Here is a 24,143-nt window from a genome sequence, read left to right on the forward strand (position 1 = left end):
TGAAGCCCTTCCAGCTCAAGCCAAAGACACTGCTAATGACACAGTTGTTACCCCTCCTGTCTCTCCTATTAAAGCTACAGATGATGCTAAAGAACAAACTGATAATTCTGAAATAGATATTCATAATTTGAATATACCTGAAGTTTTTTATCTGGAAGCTCCATCTACATCAAAGACACCAGCTCTGTAGATAAATTCTGCTGATCAGAATTTAGATGATGTTATTCTTGAATCTCCAGTTGCTTCACACACTGTTGAGCTATCAAAACAGAATGAGTCCTCCTCAAGTTCTGCTGACAGTGTTTCTGCTGAGACTCCAGTACCTCTTCTGGGCAAGGAAGAATTGGTAAAGAAATTTTTTGAACAGGAAGCACCTATTCCTTGGGGGGATACTCACAGAGGTATTGAGTGGAATGAATCAGATTTTATTCCATGTTATAAAGTTTTGCCAGAGCATATTGCAAAAGCTGATGAGTTGTTCACAAATGCTGATTTCAAGACACAACTCAAGATCACAACTATGTCTACAAAACATCTTCAAGGTCTACATACTTCTACAGATCAAGAGAAGCAATAGGCCCAAATTGTTGAGGTCCTGGCTAATCAAGCTTCTCAGAAAGCTCAATTGGATGAAATCCAATCTTTAGTTGAACTTCTTCTTTCTCTCTTACTTCCTGATGATGCCAAAAAGGGGGAGAAGGTAGTTAAGTCCAAATGCTCACCTACTCAAGAACTGAAGAAAAAGGATGATTAAGGTGATGCCCAGGGAAACTCTGAAAAAAGCAGAGGTCAAAGAAAAGTTCAAGGGAAATCTTCTATTCAGAACAAGTCAAGTTCTGATGCTGTGAATGCTCAAAGACTGAAGTCAAGTGGTGATAAACAAAGTCTAATGTCAAGTTCTGATATTCTGATTCAATCAGGATCTGAAGACTCTCAGAGGTTTTTGCAAACTCTGAAGTTAAAAGGGAAGCAAACTACTATTTATTACAAAGATCCTAAAATCCAGACACTTGATGAGGAGATAGCAAGAAGATTATTTCTGAAACATAATCCAGGAATGGATTAGAAACTCTCAAGGAGGAAGAAGCTAGATTTGCTGCTGAGAAGACAAATCCTAAGTCTAAAGCTTCTGATGCAAAGAAACCTCCAAGGCCTAAGGAAAAAGGCATTGTGATCAAGGAAAAGTTAAATTCCGAAACTTCAAAGTTCAAGACTAGATCACTGATTGAGAGTGATCCCAAAGACAAAGGGAAAGGAAAAGTTTATGAACTAACCAAGACACTAGACTTGAAAATTTCTCAAGATCTGATGAAACCTGTATGTAAAATGGTTCAAGTAACTATAATAATCTTGTTGAAGATGAAACTGTTCAAATTCTGAAAAGAAGAAAGATAAATGAAGATTCTAAAACAACCTCTGACACTGCTCAAGTTGTTGTTCAGAATAAAGGACATGAAGGTACAGAAGAAATAACAAATTCTGATCAAGCTATCAAGACATCAACTACTGACAATTCTCAAGTTGATTTGGATAAAATGATAATTGCTGATAAGAAGAAGCTGTTATGGAAGAAAGCTACTCCAGTTGAACCAAAATCCAATCTCATGATTAATCAACTAGCTACATTTGGGTTGAGAGCCAAGCAACCTAGAGATAGAGCTGGATTAGGTTCTGATGAAGAGAAGATTCAAACAGGAGTAGAGGTTACTCTAAGAGATCCTTTCATGTTGACAGACAAACCATATGAACAAATCAAACAAAGGCACCTTGACAAGGTGTTGTCTGCTCAAGTTGTGATAGATGTTCATGATAAGGAGAATCTAAAAGAGAAATTGATATTATTTCTCAATGATGGAAGGACTCATAGATTAGCTGATTCTGATGTACTAAAGAAGTCTATCAGAGAACTTCAACATATTCACTATCTTCTGGAAGTAAAATCTGATGTTACAAGAAGATGGTCAGAATATATTTTGAAGGCTATAAGAGATCTATTCAGAATCTCTGGTACAAAGACTTCTCATTACAGTCTAATGATTACTAAAGGTGATGGAAGAGAAATTCTTATGCTGAAGAATTCTGCTAAGGTGGAAGTTATCTTAAAAGGAAGATGCTTATGTTATAATGAAAACTCTTCACATCCTAAGGTTATCAGACTTGGTGATGGACTTGAAAGAACATCCATTCAAGCTCTCAGAACAACCATTTATCAAATTGGTGATAGTAAAGAAGAAGAACTGATGCAGGTCAAAGCACAGTTAGCTGAAGTTCTGAAGAAAGCTGAAGATAATCTGATAAATGATTTTGTTAAGAATCATTATGGATTCAGATTAATTCAGTGATGTTGGTAAAGCTGGATGTTTTGTAAGTTGTAATTAATAGTCTTATTAAAATCTTATTGCATTTGAACTTAAATGTTTTGGACATCATCAAATCTATTAACTTGTACATTCTTGCATAATTTACAAGTTGGGGGAGATTGTTGGATATATTTGAGATATCATGTCTAATATATTTCATGTATAGTTTTCAGATCTTAACTAACAGGAAATATCGGTTCTTACTGGAATCAGGACTTACTGGAAGTCACGATTTAAGGATATCAAGACTTAGATTATCAGAAGATAATATCGGAAGATGGATATCAGAACTTAAGTACCGGAGGACTAACAGTTAATGAAGGAAGCTAATTTACAGGAAAGAAGATCGAGACTAATACAATAAGAAGATATGCATGAAAAGAGTTAGAGGACTAGAAGAATTATATAAGATATCTGATTGATCTATTTTAGGAGACATAATTATATTCCATATCAATTAGAAGTTATCTTGTAACTGTGTGTCTATATAAACACAGACATAGGTTTACACTATATGTGTTACGATCATCGAGAAGATCATACATTGTAACCTAGCAGCTCTCGTGATATTTGTTCATCAATGAGAGAGAACAGTTCCATTATAACATAGTTTAATATATCGAATACATCTATTTTCTGTTACTAGTATTCTAAATCGATCTGATTGTATTCTACACTGCATTCAACCCCCTTCTACAGTGTTGTGTGACCTAACAGAAGACTTTCTCATCTCAATTTCAACAACATCAATGAACTTGTGAGGAAAGTTCTTGTAAGAGGATTGCCCAATACAGTATTTACTCCTGATGGCTTATGTGACTCATGCTAGAAAGCCAAGCAAAGGAAAACATCTTTCAAGAGTAAAACTGAATTCTCTATTCTTGAACCATATCATTTACTTCATATTGATCTCTTTGGTCCAGTAAATGTAATGTCAATTGCCAAAAAGAGGTACGCACATACCTGATAATTCGGATAACCGGTTCAGTTTCAGATCAGATCAATTTCAGATTAGATCTACTTTCGGATTATGATATATTTGAAGACCATTCGGATCGGATCAGATGTAATTCGGTTCTGGTCTAATTCGGACTAAAATCAGATAAAATTCGGATTAAGATCAGACAAAATTATGTTCGGATTAAATTCAGTTCAGATATTTTCGGATCATAACTTATTTATTTTTTCAATTTTTGAGATTTAAAAAATATCATTTATATTTAATTTAGTATTCTTAATGTAATATAATGTACTTTTACAAAACAATATGTTTAAATAAGTATGTTATCATAAATATAAAATTGTTTAATGTATAAATTTTGCTTATTTCGAGTCATATTCGGTTCAGGTAATATATTATTCATTTTTAATCGGTTCCAAGTTATAATCGGATCTTGTATTTCAGATCATTTTCGGTTAAATTTTCGATTCGGGTATTTTTTGAATCGGTTTAAATCGGTTTTCGGATAATTATCGGATTGTATGATTCGGAGTTCGGATCGGATATCGGTTTCATGAATTTTTGTTCGGTTCTTCAGATCCAGACCCATTTTGCCAAGTATGCACTTGTAATTGTTGATGAATATACAAGATACACATGGGTGTATTTTATGCACACCAAGGATGAATCTCCATCCATTCTTCTTAATCATGTGAGAGAACTGGAAAAAGGATCAACATACAAAGTGAAGATCGTTAGAAGTGATCATAATGGAACTGAATTCAAGAACAGTACTATAGAAAAGTTCTACAAATACAAGGGGATAAAATAAGAATTTTCTGTCCCTGGAACTCCACAACAAAATGGAGTTGTTGAAAGAAAGAATAGAACTCTCATAGAAGCTGCAAGAACTATGCTAGAGGAAGCAAGATTGCCTACCTACTTCTGGGCCAAGGCTGTGTAAACTGCTTGCTTCACACAAAATGCATCATTGATTAACAAGCATGGAAAAATACCATTTGAGATGGTGAAGGGAAAAAAGCCAAATTTGAAGTGCTTTCACATTTTTGGCTGCAAGTGTTTTGTTCTCAAAACTCATCCAGATTAGCTTACTAAATTTGATCTAAAAGCTGATGAAGGCATTTTTGTTGGGTATCCATTGTCAACGCTTTCTGAGTGTATAATATGAGAACAAAGATAGTCATGGAATCTATACATGTTTCTTTTGATGACAAGAAAATCACAGGTCTAGAAGATGCAGATGACCATGAAGAGTTGAGATTTGAAAATGAAGTACCATATGCTGAACTGACAAATCCTGATACATTAAATCCTGATATCACTCTAAACTTTTATGATCCACATGTCAGTGGAAATTCTACAAACACTGAAGCACATGTTGACAGCGGCGGAGGCAGTACCAGACCAGAGGAGGTGTGGGCCCTCCCTGGATTTGGGCTTTACATATTTTCTATTTTTTTAATTTAAGATCCAAAATCCTTCAAAACACTGACTTGTGCCTTTCCGATTTGAACTTAAAACTTGACTTAAGTAACAATAATGTAGTAATACTGGTTCATCTTCATTCATCAAAATAACACTGCAAGTCTCCTATTAATTCTTTCCGGGAATCCACTTAATTTATCACGTACCTTGTTTAATTTGCTCCTTTTTTTAGCTAATTTTATAAATTTGAATAGATGTTTTGACTTGGGCATATAATCTGAAAATGAGTGATCTTAGAGTGAGCTAGGGATAGATTTTTATTAGAAATTAATTGGTGTATTTACTAGTTTTTGTTGTGAAAAAAAATATGATATAATTTGGCCCTCCCTCGAGTTCAAGTCTGGCTACGCCACTGCATGTTGAGGGGGAGCAACATGATTCACATTAAGAGTCTTCTACAAGTGATTTAACTCGAGGAACATCAGTAAATAATTCATCAGACTCTGATTCCTCAAATATTGATGGATCAAATACTGATAGCACTGGAAATACTGATTCAGGGGGAGCATCAGGAAATGATAGTGGTACAAGTCAAAGAGATACTAAAGAGTTCATGGATCAAGGGGGAGGTTCTGCTTCAAGGAGTCAACTCCCATCTGTAAGAAAATAGTCTAAGTCACACACACCTAACTTAATCATTGAAAATCCTGATAGTGGTGTAGAAACCATAAAAGCCACTCAAAATGAATGTCTCTACCATTTTTTTCTATCTCAAACTAAACCAAAGAAAGTGGAAGAAGCTCTTCAAGATGCTGACTAGATTACAGCAATGTAAGAGGAGCTTAATGAATTTGAAAGGAATAAAGTCTGGACTCTTGTGCCAAGACCAAAGAACATATCAGTTGTTGGTACAAAGTGGGTGTTCAGAAACAAAACTGATAGTGAGGGCATCACTATAAGAAATAAAGCTAGACTGGTTACAAAGGGCTATTCACAGCAAAAAGGCATTGATTATGATGAGACTTTTACTCCAGTTGCAAGGCTTGAGGTAATCAGAATTTTCCTAGCCTATGCTACTCACATGAAGTTTAAAGTGTTTCAAATGGATGAGAATAGTGATTTTCTGAATGAAGAACTCGAAGAGGAAGTTTACATTGAACAGTCTCCAAGGTTCATTGATCCAAAATACCTGATTGTGTCTATAAACTGGATAAAGCACTCTATGGACTAAAACCTCTCTATGAAGCTACGTTTACAAGATTGGTGAATGAATTGGGAATGATATCAGGACATTTCTCAAACTCTGATAATTTGGAATAACTAATGATAATTAGAGTGTGGTGTCTTCTTATTTTGTATCAGTACTAATTATATACTGATTATAGTATTAAACTCTGATGCCATGAAAGCATGTAATTATCTTCTATTAATCCCAGCCAGTAGCTACGTATTAAACTTGTTAGTGTTAGTGCCCTAAAGACAACACTATTATGTTTTATTTATGACATTTGGATTATTAATATTTATGTTCTATCAATTATTCTTTTAATAATTTATTAAGTCTTAATTTACTGCGATATAAATATTAAATTAATAAATGTCCTTGGAATAGGATATGAATTATATATCTCTAAGTACGTGACTTAGAAATGAGATTATGTGAATGATATCAATATTCCCAAATATCCCTAGTCGAGTATTATTATTAAGGGACAATAATAATGCATTAAGACTAGTGTGTTGGTTGACTGATGATCAAATCTCATTGATCATAGGTATAAAGATACTAAAGTCGAAAACACAAGTAAATGTAAATATACATGGTGCTGGATAGACCCAATATGAGATTCTACATGTCTGTTGTGCCATAAGTAATTCTCACAATGATAATGATGTAACAGTCCTTCGAATTGAAATCATTATATTTCTACACGATGATTAATATACTTTGATTACATCAAAAGTTTCCTTTGATCGGGTAATGATAAAAGTGGACTTCGGGTATATTATGAATCGTGTGAGATATATGAATGATCGAGAATGGAGTTAACCCTCCTAATTTTGGAGAGATATTATTGGCCTCTTGTGTGAGCTACGCTCAAATGTTGATTTGAAATGATAGTCTACTCATTGATCAAGGAAACTTGGATTAAACCATGAAGAGGATGACACATAACATGCCTCAAGTTTAATCTATAATATTTGATTAAAAGGATTATATTATATTATACATTATTCACAAAAGGTTTAATCAATCACCGATTTAATTATTATTACTTGGGTATCAATGATGTATTACTAGATGCCGCTCATTGTTTATGGTTTTAAATTATATTTAAAATTGTTTCCAACATAATAATAACCTAAATGGTCACACAAAGAATGATTGGATGATTATTTAATTTAAATTCGGATTTAAATTAAATGTAAGTAATTTGAATAATTTGTCATTAATTAAGTAAGACTTAATTAATTAAATAAATAAGAAATTTGAATTTACTATTAAATCCGAAATTGAGTTATTGGGTGATTAAGTAAGACTTAGTTAATAATTACTAGGATTTTCGGATTTATTAAAACTCTAAATTAGTTTAGGGTTAGAATTTTTTTCTCTTGCCTATATAATATCTTTTTAAGCCTCAACTAGGGTTTGAAATTTTTATAAGATAAAAACACAAACCCTAGCAGCTTGAGAGAGAGAGAGAAAAAAAAAAGGCGGCTTCTGATTTACGAGTGCTAGTACACGCTCATCCTCCGTTCGATCATTCGTGTGGATACCTTCAAGGCGTAGATCGTTTCACGACGGGATACGTGGTGATTATTGAAATCTTGGACCTCCATTAGACAACAGAAATCGTAAAGCTTCTTAAGGTAAGCATCTTAATCACGAATTAAATATTGTCTTTTCGCATAGATCTTGCGATGGGTTTCGATTTTTCTGATTTTTTAATTTTAAACTTTATTTCCGCTGCGTTTTATGCCTCGAAACTCAACAAAACTCTGATTATCTGTATAAGCTCTAATATTGGTCAAACTTGTGTTGACTAATAAATCCTTATAGTGGTTGATTAAATACTGATATTGATCAAACTCTGATTGACCATTATATTCTGACGATAATTTTTGAATTTATTCAAATATTATTTTAATCAGTATTTTAATTTTAGTGGTGAAGTAATATGCAAGTGTGTAATTTATAAATGATTAAAGTTGTTCACTGATAGCATGAGGATATGTAAAAACGTTTGAGTATACACAAAACATTATTTTGGGAAACTGTGCGCACAGTATCTCCCTTTACTACACATTTACATGATTATTTTTACAGTCAATAGTAGACTACCACGTGCCCCACTAAACTGAAACATTTCTGAGTTAGTGGAGTGAAATGTTAAACAAAATCAATTTTTGATTTCAAATTAACACTTTAACTAATCTCTATTATCTTCTTCTCTGCTAATTCACTCTCTCTCTCACCTGTAAACTCTGAAACCCTAATTCCTTCTCGAAATTTTTTCTTGCAAATTCAAAATGACTTCACCAACTACTTCTAAACCTTTCACTCCAGTGAGATTGGGTTTGCTCTCACAGCTCCACCCACAGTCTCAGGTGACCAGGTACTAGCTATCTGGAAAACTGGTGTTTATGATGATGGAGGTGCCAGTGGGACTCCAAATCTTGTGTTTGAGTTTAACAATGAGACAAAGATTGTAATTCCTCAAACTGTAAGGGATGCATTAAAGTTTCCTGCTCATGACTCCTACACTAATTTTGTGGGAGATGCTGAAATGAGGAGGTTTTTAAATGAGATAGGATATGACAAGGACTTGAATAACCTTGGTCAATTGAAGAGAAATGGACTCAGAAAGGAATGAAATTTCTTTTTCTATTGCATCACGAAGGCTTTCAACAAAAAATCTTCCAACTTTGATGTTCTTCCTATCATGACACAACAAATAGAGTACTCTCTAATTATGGTGCAAATTATGATTTTGGTAGAGTAGTTTTATCTTTCATAGGTGATAGATTAACTGCTGATAAGAATACTGTGTATTATGCTAAATTATGTCAGTTGATTTTCAATATTTGTTTCCCAGATATCCCTATCCCCACTAATCAAATTGTGTCGGTATTTAAGCTTCCAAAAAGGGGTTTCACTGATCTCATCTCACAAGATGAAGAGAAAGAAAATTTAGTTCCTTTGAGGTTGCCATTGGTTGCTAGGAACTTGCTCATTGCAAGGCTCCCTGTGACTTATGGTTTGTCCAACAAGCAGAGTGCTCAACTACAGGAAATCACCATTGGGAACCCCCTGCAGCTCACCTCAACATAATAACCCAAATACAAACACAAACCACTTTAAGTGCCTCCCAAAAGACACCTGTTATAAGATGGAAGAAACTTAAGCTGGCTGCCATGGTTGAGGCTCCAGTTGAGAAACCCTAGGAGGGTAGGAGATCAGCTGCTACAAATACTGATGTAGCCCAATCAAAAGCTGATGCAACACAAGTTTCTCAATCTTCTAAACCTTCAGAATCTATAAGGAGGAAGCTTGTTCTTGCAGGATAAGAATCAGATAATGATGTGGATAATGCTACCTTATTTTCAAAATTTCCAAGCTTAACTTCTGATTCTTCTCCAAGACCAGTTGTTCTACCAACTGATGAGGGCACAACTACTGATGCTGTTCAAAGTGCCAGAAATACAGATGAAACTGGTAAAAGCCCAAGGCCAAGGAAAAGAAAGCTGGCCAAAGCCTACTATGCTCAAAATCTGCTCAAGATTAAGAAAGACATTATTGAGGAGACACAAAGTGCATCTACTCCAAATCCTGATTTCCAGACAAATCCTGATACACCTATGGAATTGTCTAATTCTCCAGTGAAGCATCCAAGGAAAAGAGTAGGGAAATAACTTATGAGCAAGTAGAAGAGAGTGTCAAGAGGCTGCAAAGGGAAGGTCTTTTCCCTGGATCAAGCACACAAGAACCTGTATCTCAAATGGATACAACAGCTATTACAAATTCTGATCCTATCACACAAGAACCTGCACTTCAAAGTAGTGTAATAGATATTGAAGAAACATAGCCTCTTGCTAAAAAGTTCATTCCAGATTGGCATGAAGCTGAAGCTGCCAAGATTCATGCAGAAGTTTCTCAAATCAAGGACTTTTTTCAGAAGATTGATCCTCAAAGATACAATCAGACAACTGGTTTTAATCAAGAACCTGTACAGGAGTTAGAAACTGAATCTGAGGAGAGGAGTACACAAGAATCTGAATGCTAAAGTCATCCAACAACTTATGAATCTCCAGCCCCACAAGAACCATTGCATCAAAGTTGCAATAAAGGCTTAACTCTTGTAGCAGTGATATTGGTTATAGATCCTGAAGGCAGGATTCATCCATCACTACCATCTACTAATATCCTATCAGTACCTCCATTGGATGTCTTCAAAGAAGCTGAGTCTTCAGAATCACAAGGTATAAATACTGATTTCATCCTATCAATATTTATTTTAAATACTAATTTTGTATTATCAGCATTTATCTATCATGTTATAAACCCTGTTGGTATGATTATATCTAGACCTTTATTTATGGGACTACCTCTAGTTGTATGATTATAGACAACCTTTATTTAGCCACCTCTTGTTTCTGTAGGAAAAAAAATATATGATCCTTTCATGTGAGAATGAGAGAAAAGATTTAGAGAAAAACAGAATTAAAGAGAGGCAGGATTCTTCCTGGAAAAAGGAGAGGTAGATGAGTCAGGATTTAGTAATCCTTGTGAGGAAACTCTAACTATTAAAAGTTATGAGCTATGTGGTGTGAGGAGTAGTGAGACTACTTTAAAAGAATACAGAGATTAAGTGTTACTTGTTATATTTTACAGGTGCACAGAGTAAAAAGAAACAGATGTTGAACAAGAGTCTGTAGTCCCTCAGTTAAACTCTGATGTACCAAGTGCTGATAATCTCCCTGCAGGTCTAAGTACTGATACTTTCCTGTAATCCACTCACTCTATCAAACCATCACTTGTTATTCTCCCTATTGTTACTGAAGATGCAGATGTAAAACGGTCCATTCATGAAGATCTATTCATATCAGGGTTACCACAACACTCCACAGGTACTGAGGTCTTGGAGATACATACTGAAGCTCCACCTCATCTATCTACTATTCTTAAAGATGTGGAATTAAATGCTTATGAAATGATAGTTTTTGAAATAGTTGGATCACATACAACACCAACATCTGATTCTATGTTAAATGTTGAAGCTGGAGTTGAAGTTCAGCAGATAGTTCAAGAACCAGTTGTTGATGATGAATCTGTTCATGAGACAGAATCTAATGATGGTGAAGTGGTTGAAACTTCAAAACTTAATGTTCTTCTAGATCCTGAGGAGAATCTAGATCAGCTATTCTTCCCTGAAGATATGCCCACCCATGTGAGACAACAGAAGTTGAAGGAGTTAGATGCCAAGAACAAGCATGAGTTCTTTGATGAGGTCTGGAATGCAAAATGGAAGGATGCTGAATATCCTATATCCAAGTTTAATGTTGTTAATCACTTGGACATAGCTGAAAAGACCATTCAAAATCCTGATGTGCTACATCATCTCAAAGCATCTACTCTTTTGGTCAGGTCTTTACATACAGCTCAAGAATTTACTACTTCCCAAATCAATCAAATCATAGATTCTTTTGTTACTACAAAGCTGACTATTAATAAGGAAATTCAGAAGTAGATTGCACCTATTGTTGACAGAGAGACTCGAATTGAAGCCAATCAGGCTAGATTGGAGGAAAATCAGAAGGTCATGTATGGGCAACTTACTGAGGTACAAACTTCAATGGAGCTGATTCTTTCCCTTTTGCTTAGTGATGATGCCAAAAAAGGGGAGAAAATTGAGAAATCTAAATGCAAGCGGCTAACATTGAAATATGCTTATGATGAAAATCCTAATGGAAGTAATAAGGGAGGAAGAAAGGAACTTGTAAAAAAAGAGGTGAAGAGCTAATTGGAACTAGTGGTTCATCAAAAGCCACTAGGTCTCAATCTAGACAAGGTGGAGGAAGTAGGAAGAGTGAAAGGAGAGTACAATCTAAATAACTGACTGTGACTATTACAACAACTCAACAAACTCCGAAAGTCATAAATGCTGAGGATGACCAAGGCATTCTGGAGATAGAAGCTGGTGCAGAAGCAAGTCAGTATCAACAAAATTTGAAAGTAAAAGGTAAAAAGACAACTTTAATTACAAGGACCCAAAGATTCAATCATTTGATTCTGAGGTGAGTAGAAGAATCTTTGAGAAAGAAAATCCTGGAGTTAATCTTGAATAGCTTAGGCAATTAGAGGAAGAATTCAAATCCACGAGGACAGCAAATACAGATGTTGTTATCTCTCTTTTACCTTATGAAGATGATCCTTCAAATAGACTAACCAAAGGGGTAATTATAAGGGAGGTGAGTCAAAAAGATGCTGAAAGACCTCTCAGGTCCCAAGAAATCTTAAATGCTGACAAGAGACACAAGGGGAAAGAGAAGATGAGAGAGAAGTCCAAATAAAAGCCTAAAGCTAAAGCTGCTAAAAGAAAATCAGTATCTAAGGCATCTAAACCTCAAATACTAATAAATCCATTCTATACACTAGCTCAAGCTTTTGATACTGAAGAAAGAAATGAAGAAGAAGAAGTCAGTTAAGCTAATAAAAGAAGAATGATTTATGGAGCTGATTGGGCTGATAAACTAAAGTTAACCTCCGACAATGCTCAAGTTAATAAAGAAACAAATGTTGATGTTCAACCAGTCACAACCTCTGATATCACTTAAGTTGTTGATCCTTTAAATCCAATTCAAGCCGTTTCAACAAATCCTGATTTTGATAACATAAACTCTGATATGCCAGAGCTTACTTTTGAAGAGAAGAGGAAGTTGCTATGGGGAAGCAAGAAGCCTGCACCTAAAAGAGATTCCTCTGAGACTTTAAAGAAAATTTACAGCGGAAGTTCTCATGCTAGAAGACCTGGAATCACAAGTGGTCTGGGTAGGTTAAGTGCTGATCCATTTGTGGCTGATGCTTTGATTTTAAGGAAGCATGGAAATCTGGCATAAATTGGAGACAATGTGATGCTTGAAGACTTGCAGAAGATCATATTAGTGCAAATTGTTATTGATCATGTAGGAGAAAAACTGATTTATTTTCTGGAGTCTGGGAGGAGGTTGAGGTTGACACAAGAGCAGATGAAAGATAAACCATGGCAGGAGTTGGAATTTGTTGCTACAATTCTCAAGGTAAATAACTGTGTAACTGCCAGATGGTCTGCATTTTTGAAGAACTTAATACAGTTGAAGCAGAGAGGAATGACTTACAAAGCTAACTACATTTCAAAGTACATTGATCAAACTAAATATGTTGTTGATATGCCTATTGGAGGAGCCAAAGTAGAAATGAGTCTAGGACGATAAGTCTTCACTTTTACTCCTGATGGAAAGAGGATTGGATTTCTAAAACTGGATGAGCTATCACTTGGAAATTTAAAATTACATGACCTCAGGGCAGCCATCTACCAAAATGATGAATCTACAGATGAGCTAAAAGATATCAAACAGAGGATGCAATGGTACTTGGATATTATGGAAGAAAACCTACTGAAGATGTTCCTTGAAGAAGCTGAAGACTGTGTTAGAGTTCAAAATTGAAGTTAAAGTCTGATAACCACTGATTGTAAGATTGTATATATTTGATTTCTGTATTTAGATAGTTTTTGACATCATCAATCAGAACTTGTATATAATTACATAATGCACAAGTTTGGGGAGATTGTTAGAAGAAATTGATGATATCAATATATAAACTATCAGAGTTATTATCAGTATTTGATATCAGGATATACTGAAGGTGACGTCATCAGTATCTGTCTATCAGTATTTGATGATCACCATTTGACGATCAGTATTTAGTCACATCATTAGATATCAAAGAAGGAAAGGGATTGCAGAATTCAAGGCGGTGAAGGACTTTAATTACAGAAGCAGTCATACATGGATATGTATTAGGATTCCTTATTGTAATATAATAGGATTCCTTATTGACTGTGTAACTGTGCACTATATAAGCATAGATTAAGTTTACACTATAGGTGTTACGAATCATTATATCTTTCAGATAACCTAGAAGCTCTCAAGGATAATTGTTCATCCTTTAAGAGAGTAATTTTGTAACAATTTTTATCTGATTGATATAAAAACTGTTAATTATGTTAAGCTTTATCAAATTGTTTACATAAACTGTATTCACCCCCCTCTACAGTTGTATTACGGACCTAACAGTATATTTAATTTAAAGTAAAAAGTACATGTTAATAACACTTTCTCTCTCCATCTCTCTTATATTTTGAAATAAGAAATAATGAGAGGTTAGCTGTTAGGTCCATGCTTGCCAATGGTGCATATACACCGAATGACATGTATACATGTACATCGATAACACTTTACATTAATGTCTTTTTCAGCCGTATCTCATTATTCATGACTCTTCTATACTCCACCCACACATCAAATGTGTGTACTCCTCTAATATTCATCACTAAATACGTGTACTTTCGTAGCCTGATACCTGGTTAAAAATGCATATCCGACATTTGTTTGGTCAGAATTGAACATATTTTTGCTATATGAATATATATTAGCAACATTTTTTTTTATTATATATGTATTAGGTATTAATAATAGATAGTTTATGCTCTTCTTGGTTGCTTGTAGGTGACCATATAACTAATTAATGTGTGTAGATAGTTTAAGGGCTTAAAAAACTTCCGAGAACACATATTCGTAACATCTCTACACAAAGTTCATGTATCCAACATATGTGTATGCAATGTTTTAAAAGGAGAAATTTTAAGGAAATCGACATTAGTCGGTAGAGGGAACATTGGTAGTGTTTGTGCCCTAGAGACAACACTATGATGTTTTAGTTTAAGACATTTGGATCATTAATGTTTATGTTTAATAAATGTCCTTGGAATATGATATGCAATTCTATATCTCTAAGCACGTGACTTAGAAATGAGATTATGAGAATAGTATCAATATTCCTAAAGGTCCCTAATCGAGTATTATTATTAAGGGACAATAATAATGCATTAAGACTGGTGTGATACTAAAGTCAAAAATCAAAGGCATATGTAAATGTACATGGTGCTAGACGGACCCGATGTGAGATTCTATATGTCTGTTGTGTCATAAGTAATTCTCACAGTTATAATAATGTAATGGTCCTTAGACTTGAAGTCATTATATTTCTATACGAGAATTAATATACATTGATTGCATTAAAAGTTATCCTTGACCATGTAATGATAAAAGTGGACATTGGGTATAATATGAATCATATGAGAGATATGAATGATCTAGATGTGATTTAACCTCCTATTTTAGGAGTGATATTATTAGCCTCTTGTGTGAGCTAGACTATGAAATACGTGGCCACGCTTAAATGTTGATTTGATATGATAGTCTACTCATTGATCAAGGAAACTTGGATTAAACTATGATGAGGATGACACATTACATACCTCTAGTTTAATCTATAATATTTGATTAAAGGGATTATATTACATTGTACATTATTCACGAAAGGTTTAATCGATCACCGATTCAATTACTATTACTTGGGTAGCAATGATGTATTACTATATGCCGCTCATTGTTTACGATTTTAAATTAGATTTAAAATTCGTTGCTCGCGTAATAATAACCTATAGGGTCACACACAAAGAATGCTTGAAGGATTATTTAATTTAAATTGGATTTAAATTATATTAAAGTAATTGAAATTATTTATAATATTAATTAAGTATAACTTAATTAATTAGATTAATAATGATATTCGAATTTACTAATATTAATTATGAAATTCAGTTGTTAAATAATTAAGTGTGACTTAATTATTATACAAATAAGAATTTTAAATTAATAATAACTCGTAATTAGTTAAGAGTTATAATTCGTTTTTCTACTCTATATATAATATCTCGTGTGGCTGATTTTGAGCAAGACTTTTATGAAAACCCTAGCCACCAAGAGAGAAGATGGAGAGAGCAAGAAGAAACAAGTTTGTGCTAGTACACATCCAATCCTTGAGTTCAAGCGTTCGTGTGGATACCGATGGAGCGTAGATCGCGAGAGCGGGTTGCGTGGTGTTTGAACAAACTTTGGATCTCCATTAGTTAACCAATTTGTAAAGCTTCTTAAGGTAAACAATCTGATCTATGAATTAAATATCTATTTTTCGCATGGATCCTGTGGTGGGTTTCGAAAACTCTGATTTTTTACGTTTTTAATTACTGTTTTCGTTGCGTTTATGTGCTCGAAACCCAACAATAATTTAATGATTAATCAGACTGATCAATCGTAACGATTTTAATTTAATAAATAATAATATTTAATATTTAAAACTTCATCAAACTGCCATAAGATTTACAAAAATATATCATATATGATTAGTTCAATATTGGCATTTAAGTGGTTTTTTTTAAAAAAATCACAAATCACTAGTTCATACATGATATATAAGTGGTTTATCCCTAATAATCTCTATTTACTACTACTTACTACTTAGTAGTTAGAAGCCGTATAGGGTATCAGATCAAAATGAATCCATTACATGCATGCTCGGGCATTAAAAAGTAAGGACTCTTTGTCGCTAAATGGTTATATAATGTGATAGTGCAGTATTATTGTTATGGAAAGTCGCTCTATTTTCTTGGTTTTCCAACATGCATTGGTTCTTTTTACATCACATAAGGAAAAAGAGAGTTTACATCATAGTAGAACTTTCATCTTCCTTCGTTTGTCCAATGCCTAACATGCCTAAAATGCGAGTTTGACATGCGATCCAAAAATATTTTAAAAATTACAAAATTTATAATTTCCTAATTTTTCAATATTCCGGAAATTTTAAAATCATCTCGGAATTGTTTTGATGAATTGTAATACGCGATATGTATCATTAATTTCTAATTTGCGGTGTTAGATTTGGAACAATCACAGACTAAAATAGATAAACAATCACAACCTTATCACTTTATTTTCCTTAATCTCTCTTCCTGTACTCTCTCTCGACTCTCCCCTCTTTCTCTGTGTTATTCTCTCGATCTCGACTCTCTCTACTCTCCCTCACGCTCTCTTCCTCTCTCAATCTCTCTCTTTCTCTCCCCGATTTCTCTTCCTCTTCCTCTCTTTTTCTGTTCCGTCGCTGCTGTTCTCCGGTTTATACTTCCGGCCGGCTTTTTGGTGGGTTAATCTCTTGTTCTTCCTGTTGTTTATATATGCATTCGTATATATATAATTAAGCTTGTGTGTATATGTATGTGAGATTTTGCTGTGTCGAGTTATTTTTCTGATTTGTTACTGCCGGGTTCGGTGGTTTTCCGGCCATGTTTCTTTTCCCGTTCTGTTTGGTGATGTGTTATTACAGCGCGTGAGGCGCGTGTGCTGCGTTGTATTTTGTTCGAATATTTATGTTATTTTACTGATTAAACTTTTAATTCTGCAGAAAAATATTGATTAATGTTTCATGATATAATAAATTCGTGCGGGATTATAATAATTAATTGGTGAAATTCGCGTAGGACGTCCGATATAAACGGGAACCCGCGAATTTTATCGTCGTCCACGATGAGCCTTGGCGAGTCGACGGTGGACGGTGATGATTCTTATCTGAGTCCTACATTTATAAATCAAATAAACTAGTTCGTAGAATTAAATTCGAAATGAAAACGGGTTAATTATTTTAGAAGTTGTAGTGGCGTTCAGATTATGAAATGAGTTGGGATTGTGAATTGATTGTGATTGTTGGATTGTTGACGTCGATTATGTTTCGACGGGTAGGCCGATAAACAGAGGAGACGCCGCCCAGTTTCTGAGAAATTAATTCTGAAAATACGGGAAAGTAACCTACAATTATCGGAAATGTCGAATGGGACTATATAATTATATTATACGAAACCTAATTACGTGTCGTGATAAGATATTTTGTAAATAATCGATTACCCTATTATTTTCAAAATGACGAGTATACGTACTTTCTGAAAATAAATACCGAACCAAATTTCGAAGACGTGAACCTTGATTGTTATGTGTATTTCAATAATACATATAAATATGAGTCGGGTTATGAAATTGTATGGGTAGAATTGATAGTAATATTATGTTAAACATAAATGATTGTCTGAATTAGGGTATTTCGACTCTGTAGGTTCTATTCGGAAGACCCGAGGGTTGACATCGTACTAAAAATAGCTTAGTGGTCAGTCGTGAAGCTCAACAAGGTTCCAATAGAAGGACCTGAGTGTTGGAATAATATCTAGGATAAGTTAGTGGTTAGACGATAAAGCCGAACGTTCAAGTCAATCCAAAAGTCAACCAGTAATAGTGGTTAAAGCTTATCAAGGCAAGTATTCCTGAACTTTCTTGTTATATACTGCAAATATCTCTTTCCTATTCTAAGTTCAAAATAGTTAACTATTTTATAATTTGCTGCAATTACTCTTAATTATGCAAGTCCTTTTCATTATTGTTCATTTATTATCGATTGATCTCTTGAGCAAATACCTATTTTTCCGGGTTATTTGCGAACCCTGAATCGGGATGTTTTGAAATCAAACTGATTTGACATCAAAATACTCTACGGGCTGGATGGTTACTATGAGGGCCAGTGATAAACTGGACTCTATGGGCTGGGGATGGACCGGACCCTTGGGCCATACTGCTTGGGTACCCGAATGGATCTATACAAGTAGCTATATATCTACACTATATCCTGACTGATCAGTAGGATATGAGTATGAACGTTGAACTAGTATCCAGTCTAATTTATTGTGGATCGCCATTAATGGAATTCTCCCTCGAAAATTTTCATGATTACAAAATCGGACAAAACCCTGATTCAGGAGATGAATCTGGGAGTTGCTCGTCACTTTTGATTTATAATTAAGGGCTAGTAATGGCCAATGTTTATTCTCTCAACTACTTCAAATTAATAGAAATATTTATAAATTATTTTAAAAAAAATCCGGAAATTTCCTTTGATATTGATACTTGGAAATCAGTTTTGTACTTGCTGGGCATTTTTGGCTCACTCTTGCTTTGTAAATTCTTATTTCTTTCAGAAACAAATGAGGATAAAAGTGAATAGCTCTTAATAGACAGCAGAAGTTAGAAAGATCTCAGCTGCAAGAGGATGAAAATGTTAGAAGGAATAAGATGAGTGAATTAGTACTGAGGTATTAAACTCGTATTTTAGTTGTTGTAGATTTTAGAAGGTTAGATTCTTGTTTCATACCATAACCTGTAACGATCCGGAATTGAGGGGTCATTTATATGTTATTCTATATTTTGTAAAGATTGTTTAGTAACACCCAATCTTGACCCCGGATTTGGGATGTCACAAGTTGGAATCAGAGCAACAGGTTATTGGTCCCTGAAATAAGGATAGGTGAGAGTAAGATAGGAGTGACAAGCCATATAAGATAGGAAAGACCTTAGGTATACTCATTTTGAGTTCGAATTGAGTGTGAATTAGGATTGATGGATCCGATAGGGATTAGTAAGATAAGATATTGTTAAGAGAAGTGTAAGGTGAATATATTGACGCTATAGATGTATTGGGTTCTCAGATCTTATAGTTGCGAAAAGTTGATTGCTCGACGGAGACTGGGTAAATTACCCTGTTTTTCACGTGGTTTTAAAGAAAAAGGGAGATTTATTCTTGTAGGAACTTCGTATAAGGAAAGATAGATGAGTTTTAGTATGATCCAACTTAGAATTGCATAGTAGGACAAACTCCAGGCTGGAGGTAACGAGTTGATTGAAGCTAACGAAGAGCCAACGTCGCAAGTTTAAAGGCACCACTGTGGCGAGAAGTTTCTTATCACTTTTCGGGCGTTGCGCAAGGAATGACATTTACCACATTAGGTATATCAAGACTAGCAAGATGATACGACCTTATCCATAGACCTAACGTTGGATGGCATCAATTGGCTGTGACTATGGCATCTGGGACGATGCTGAGAATATCAAAAATAGTACTAGATATCAGCATTAGAGTAGCATCATGAATAAGATAATAGGCAACGGTAAATGAAGTTTTCGTCGACTAATGAATGTGAAATTAATCTAAGGAGGAGTAAAAGATATATCAAGTTGATGGACCCTTATGTGATTGTTTCCTTAATTGGGTACCCTAATGGTGGTGTATGAGAATAACAAACAACTCATATAGTAATGACGACCAAATATGGGATTTTCAAAATTTTGAAACGAGTTTTCGAAAAAGATTTTCTTAATAAACTTTCAGAAGATTTTAGCATAAAATGAGTTTCAAAATTTGGTTGTCGAATTACTACTCGAGTTCTCGTTATTATAAAAGAGAATCACCTAGAAGAATAATGGACTTAGATTTTGTAGGCCGGGTAAACCCGTTAATACGGGGAAATTTGAAACTTTCTTAGAAGAAGAGTGCAAACCTTGTTTAATAATATCAATAATTGAATTAATGTTCGAAAACATTATTTACTCAATTCATGAAATTATTAAAGTTTAAAAAGGTTGATTGACCTAAAAGAAGTCGAGATATGATTGAAGAAAATGGGGGAATCTTCCAGACTATTGAAGAAGAATAATATTTCCATTGATGAAGTCGAGGTATTACATGTTCAATGGTTATTCTATTCGACAAAGACGAAGCTAAAAGCTATGACTGTAAATTTTGTAAAAACGCGATTATGGTCGAATTATTTAAGTGATGAACGTGGATGACGGGCAATGTTATCACTCTTTTCTATAATGTGATAGCGTATATTCTTTTAATCCTTGAATAAGTATAAACTTTTTCATTAATCCATTCAGCGAGGCAATAAAGAAGAAAAGGTCAAGGTATCTCTTTTCAAATCCTTCCTTTTTCAAAATACTTCCTTCTAATTGAGACAAGCAGTGTTATGATGTGACGTTTTGTTGAAATGATGAAGAGTCTGATGGGACGCCACCCAATCATGTGTTGTTGTCATATAGTATGAAAGACTGGCCATCTTGAGTACAAATATAGTTGTCTCATTCATATATAAGTCTTCACTCAATCTTCCTTCTTTAATTATGATTTATTGACTTACGGATTCTTCCAATTGTTTTGTTGCATTATTCTTCTTTACATAGCTTTTCAATCAAAATCATATACATAAACTTTCTTCTTGTGTAAAATTTACTCTCTGAAGATTTTGAAAGGAATGGAATAGTCCCGTGTAGTGGATGGAATTCCATGTCGAAAATAGATATGATTACAAGCCAATAAATTGTGGACTTTTGCGTGCAAGAGAGAATTGATACATAGGTAACGTGGTTGATACGGAGACATTAAATTAGATGGTCCTTCTTGTACGAGGATTTTATCATTATGTTAGATTATATTAACGCAATACACTTCAACTCAGAAGATTTTGACATAAAATGAATAGTTAGCGAACTGTAATAGGTAAACTAATTATAAAATAAGAAAGTAAAGTTGAGTACATCAGTCAAAGCCAATGAATGTCGGGACGACAACCGAAGACTAATGAAATTCTTAATAATGACTCAGACAAGCGATTAATACACGAAGCATCCTTTCATCGTGGGAAGATACTTGCCATGCAGGTTCAAGATTGAAGAAACCTTAATTATAAACAAATTTTGAGTGTGACCTTCAAGGAATTATATTGGATATATTTGAGATGTCATGTCTAATATGTTTCATGTTTAGTTTTCAGATCTTAACAAACAGGAAATGTCAGTTCTTACTGGAATCAGGACTTAAGGATATCAGGACTTAGATTATCAGAAGATAATATCAGAAGATGGATATCAGAACTTAAGTACTGGAGGACTAACAGTTAAGGAAGGAAGCTGATTTACAGGAAAGAAGATCGAGACTAATATAGAAGAAGATATGCATGGAAATAGTTAGAGGACTAGAAGAATTATATAAGATATTTGATTGATATATTTTAGGAGATAGAATTATATTCCATATCAATTAGAAGTTATCTTGTAACTGTGTGTCTATATAAACATAGACATAGGTATATATGTGTTACGATCATCGAGAAGATCATACATTGTAACCTAGCAGCTCTCGTGATATTTGTTCATCACTGAGAGATGACAGTTCCATTGTAACAAAGTTTATTATATCAAATACATCTGTTTTCTGTTACGTATGTTCTAAATCGATTTGATTGTATCATACACTGTATTCAACCCCCTTCTACAATGTTGTGTGACCTAACAAGTGGTATTAGAGCCTATCTGTTAACACACATACAGTAAAGATCCAAAACAATCATGTCTGAAGAAGCAGAAAATCCAACCAAGCCCTCCAAAACTGAAGACACTCCAAAAACTCAAACTCACAGTCGATATGAGACTATCAGGGTTCCCATGCTGAGACCTTCTGAGTATCCCATATGGAAAGTGAAGATGGCTATGTTTCTGGAAGTTACAGATCCAGAATACCTTGACAGAATTTATGAAGGACCGCATAAGCCAACCAAGCTCTCTGTTGTAGTTGCAGATCAGCCTGCAAAGACCATACCAAAGGAGAAAAGTGAATACACAACTGAAGATATCTCATCTATTGCCAAGGATGCAAAGGTAAGGCATTTGCTGCATAGTGCCATTGATAATGTCATGTCAAACTGGGTAATTCAATGCAAGACTGCAAAGGAGATATGGGATGCTTTGGAAATAAGGTGTTAGGGAACTGATGCAATCAAGAAAAACAGGAGGACTATACTTACTCAAGAGTATGAGCACTTTGACTCAAAAAGTGATGAGTCATTAACTGACTTATATGACAGGTTTATCAAACTCTTGAATGATTTGTCTCTGGTGGACAAGGAATATGATATTGAAGATTTAAATCTAAAATTCCTTTTAGCTCTTCCTGAAAGTTGGGATTTGAAAGCTACTATTATAAGAGACAACTATGCTCTTGATGAAATTATTCTTGATGAAATTTATGGTATGCTCAAGACTTATGAACTTGAGATGGATCAAAGAAGCAAGAGACATGGGAGAAAGTCGAGGACAGTTGCTCTTAAGGCTGAGGAGGAATCCCCCAAAGTGGTTGTCTCAAAGAAAGGCAAAGGAAAGGCCCTCATCATAAAATCTGATTCAGAATCATCAAGTTCTGATGATGATGATTCAGAAACTGAAAGTCTACCTGAAGTAGATGCTGATGAGGAAATGATGAAGCTTTGTGCTCTTATGGTGAAGGGTATCACAAAGATAGCCTACAGGAAATTCAGAAAGGGAAAGAAGTTTTCCAGGAAAGGTAGATGTTCTGATAAGAAGAGCTTCAGAAAATCTGAAGGCAAAGGAGGAAAGTCTGACAGAGGAGATTACTCAAATGTCAAATGCTACAATTGTGGTGAGAAAAGGTCACATATCTCCTGACTGCAAGAAAGGAAAGAGTGACAAAGGCAAGGCTCCTGTCACAAAGAAGAAAAGCTGGACAGACACTTCAGATTCTGAAGATGAGGAGAACTATGCCTTGATGGAAAATGTTGATAGCAGTTCTGATGCTGCTGAGTTAAAGGTACCTCAAACAACTTATGCCTTTCATAATGATGATATTACTGAGTTGAGATTATATCTTAAAACCATGTTTATTAGTTACAGAGATCAAACTTTAACATGTGAAAGATTAACTTTTGAAAATCTTGCTATTAAAAAGAGGAATGATTATTTAGAAAAAGAGTTAGTCATGTTCCATCAAACTCAGAAAGAAAGAGATGATGCCTTTTATGTTAGAGATGAATTGCTGAAAATGAATAAATCTCTAAAAATTGAGTTAGAAAAGGAGAGAGAGATTATCAGGACTTGGACTAACTCTGGTAGAGCAACTCAGGATATACTAAGTAGTGGAAACTGGAAAGAGGGCTTAGGTTATGGAGATGATAAAAGTGAAAAAGGAACTGGACAAGTTAAGCCAATTATTGTTAAACAAACTACTAAGCCAAAGGTAAATCCTGTTAAATTTGTAGCTAAAACTATAAAGTCTGATTCTGAAAAGATGAAAGATATTAAGACGGAAGTGATAGCAGAGTCAACTTCTGACAAATTAGAACATGATACACCAACTGAAGTTAACATAGGTTTAATGACAAAAAAGCAGCTTAAACATAAGCTGAAAGAAATTACCAGTGTGAATAAGGTAAAGGAAGCTGGGAAAAATGGGAATGGAAAGGAAGGTGTGAATAAAAGCAACAATTATATGCCTGTTCCCAATGCTCCTAGAAAGAAATGCTATAACTGTGGAAACTCTAACCATCTTGCTTCTTTTTGCAGGAAGAACA

Source organism: Apium graveolens, chromosome 2 (assembly GCF_009905375.1).
Source record: "Apium graveolens cultivar Ventura chromosome 2, ASM990537v1, whole genome shotgun sequence".
Lineage (NCBI taxonomy): Eukaryota > Viridiplantae > Streptophyta > Magnoliopsida > Apiales > Apiaceae > Apium > Apium graveolens.